The sequence below is a fragment of the Bacillus rossius genome, chromosome 1 (assembly GCF_032445375.1).
Source record: "Bacillus rossius redtenbacheri isolate Brsri chromosome 1, Brsri_v3, whole genome shotgun sequence".
NCBI classification, from domain to species: domain Eukaryota; kingdom Metazoa; phylum Arthropoda; class Insecta; order Phasmatodea; family Bacillidae; genus Bacillus; species Bacillus rossius.
In genome coordinates this window covers 245,554,616-245,558,095 of record NC_086330.1, presented here as the reverse complement: position 1 = coordinate 245,558,095, position 3,480 = coordinate 245,554,616, and positions in this window count along the sequence as shown.

Sequence of the window (3,480 nt, the reverse complement as noted above, 5' to 3'; positions counted from 1 at the left end):
AAAACAATATATCGGTATCCTGAAGACGAAAAAAAAAAAATGGCGGGCGTAGGTCATACTAGCTGTCGATGTATCTACATTGCCATCAGTAGTGGGAGTTAAGTCTGTCGGTGGCTTCCGTGGAAGAAGGATCCGTCGTCACTATTTTTATCTCGCTGGGTTCGAACCGAAGACCCTATGTTGTAAGTTCGTTTATTAATTAATTTTTAAATATTTTTAAAATAAATATTTTATAAATTTTTAATTTTTTTCACGTTAATATCTGATAAAAAATTAGGATTTTCAATTTGGTAGCCATTACATAATAATCTAAGATGTTAAAAATATTTATTAAAATTTTTGTTAGTTTATTATTAATTTTTTATTTCTTCTCGATTTCCTACCATAAAAAATATGGATTTTCAAGATGGATACAACAATGGTGACGTCTTAATTCAAGATGGCGGAAATTTTTATTAAAATGTTACTAATACAATTTTAAAGAATTTTAAATTCTTCCCAATTTTCTAGCATAAAAAATACGGATTTCCAAGATGGCGGTCGTAACCGAAAAAGCAACGGTGACATCATTAAAAAAAATGGTGGACATGGCATCCTAATTGTCAAGCTCATGACCTCGGAGGCTTAACGAGGTTTGTAGATGCGGACTTTAAACCCCTTGCGGACTTTTCAAGCCACTGGCATTTTTGATTACTAAACGGGAAATTTTCCCTCAAGACTGTTATTTTTCTCTCTAAATAGGGAAATTGTTTATTTTCACATTTTTTGAAAATTTTTGGCGAATGTTTTCCAAAAAAAATTGGAAAATTGTTTGAATTTTGCGAATTTTGGGCAAATTTTGGCAAATATTGAGTATCAAGGTCAATGTGAAGGTACGCCAAGATGGCCGCCGTGATGTCACAATCCAAGATGGCTGTAGGCTCTTCCGGCTCCTCATCCTGAAGCCTGGGCCAGCAGGTATACTATTATGTACTACTAAGCGAGTTTCATAGTTTTTTTTAACTATAACTTTACTTAAGATAATATAGTTATTAAATTCATGTATTCATTTTCTAAATGACAACATCCTAAAAAATGTGGTAGAAAATGTAAGACAAATTATATCAAGCATCCCACTGTTTTAGTTATACAGATTTGTGGTGCATTATTGGGCTGTTGAAAAAAAAAATAATTTTAATTTAATTTTTTAAATATAAATTTTATTTTATTTTTTTGTATAAGCGACTTTTTTCAACTATCAGTTGATTTTATTATTTTTAGTTTCAAAATAAAATGTCGCCATGTTTGATACAGTTGTCATTACACATTTTGTTCCTACACTATTGTTTACCAGAGCACATTAGCACTAGCGCACTATCACAGAACTACAGACATCAATTAATAAAAATTAAGGCAACAATGGCTTAAGCTTGCCAGTTAAAAATCATATTGAAATTGAATTACAAACGTTAATGGTTTTTAAAAACCATTTTAAAGGAAGACTGATCTTAATTTGAGTTCTAGGTAAAATTAAATCATTTGACCTTCTTTCAGATATATGGCTACAGGCGTGAAACTCGGCAGGGATATACTTTATATTACATTCACATCAACTAATTACGGGGTTTTCCTCATAACAACATCCAAGGCTGGTTACGGGAACATTAAATATTTTATGGCTTTAGCAACTCCGGCACATTTTCCACCGTAGCCTGGCCCACTGGATCGGAAACACTTCAAACCAAAAAAAGAATACTTTTATAAATTTTTCGAAATTTTGGGTCATTAACTCCTCCCCCTCCAAGGAACAGAAAGTCAAACCCCCAGGTACATTTTTGACCATAACTCGACCTCAGAAACACTCTGAATAGAAAATAATATATTTTTAAAAAATTTTTAAATTTAAGAACCTTAACCCCTTCCCCCTTTAACAATCACATTTTACACCATTACCCCACCTTCTGGATCGGAAACATTCAAAATTTGAAAAGCATTTATTTTTAAAATTTTCAAAATTTTGGGTCTTTTACCCTTTCCCCCCTCTAATAAGGGGCACAGTCGACCGCAGGGAAGTTAACACCAAGCTTAGACCTCATGGACACATAAAATGCATTGTAATTACCTATAGCTCGAAATGATGTTTTTTTGACCCTCGGACACCCCCTTCCTCACCTTAAAACTAAAGTCTTAAGTTATAATATTGTATTGTATTGTATTTTCAGAGGTTCTTTATATGTATGCAAAATTTCAACACATTCGGTCGTCGAAACAAGAGGTAAAATTGAATGGAAAGATTTTATTGCATGGTTCATTCTTTCATACATACAAGTAAAGCGTGGTAAATACGAAGAAATTATTCACAATACGACCCTACAGTTACATTTCTTCAAAGTAAATTGAAAAATGTAACTTATATTAGCGGTCCTAGGACTGTTAGTTTGCTTAAATAAATTGATAACATAAACTTGATTTAACATACAGAGGACTTTTCCAGCAAATATATTAAGCAAATAAAGAAGTAAAAGTATTATTTACAAGCTGCAACCCATTGTTTAACCCGCAGTTTTACAGTTAAATTTAACTAAAAAAACCAGCCAAGTGCGAGTCGGACTCACGCATCAAGGGTTCCGCACCACCACACTTTGCAACTCTTAGCTCGAGTCCAACTCGCACTTGGCCAAATTTTTATATTTGTTGCTATACTTTATAGTTTGGACAATATCACACTATGATTTACTTTGCATGTTTTACCGTTTATACGAGAGAATTAAAACAAATACGTTAAAAAACGAAGTTATCCAAACCGCTTTATTGGAAGACATTTCTCAAACATTTTCGAAAGATACAGGGGCCTCAACACGTGGTTAAAAGACTTATAATTTTTGGGTGTTTTTAGATTAAAAATTGTAGTGCAATACATCTCACTAAACAATGATTCTAGACTTATTGTTTTCTGCGTGTATATAAAAATTTTTGGCTCTCGATACAGGTGAGCAGCCCACATAAAGTTGTCCTTGCGACAAACATGGGGTGTCCAGAAGCATTCCTGCCAAATTTTGTGTTTGTCCTTGAATTTTGTTAGCACTAACTGAAAATGCCACTTTTAAAAGGAAATGTAAACGATTGAGCTGAAAAGGTAAATTAAAAGAGATAATGGGAATACGTGGTATCAATACCATCTCTCCTCCGGTAATAATGGTGGCCTGCACAATATGCCTTTTCAGCTCTGTGATGTGTAATATATTGCCGTTACACAACCTTGGTGCATCCAAATTACGCATTAGTATGTCAGGCACACCGACCTTTAGCTCCAACTTATGCGACGACATTCGTGATAAATATTATGAGTTTAAAAATTCAACAGTTTATTTAGTTGTGTCATCATTTGTCATCACTGTTTTAATATATGTGTAGATGGTCTTCTCCCCAGATATTTGATCAATAATTTTTTATATATAAATCCCACCCCACCGATTTATTCTTTGTCGCCATGATCGCTCT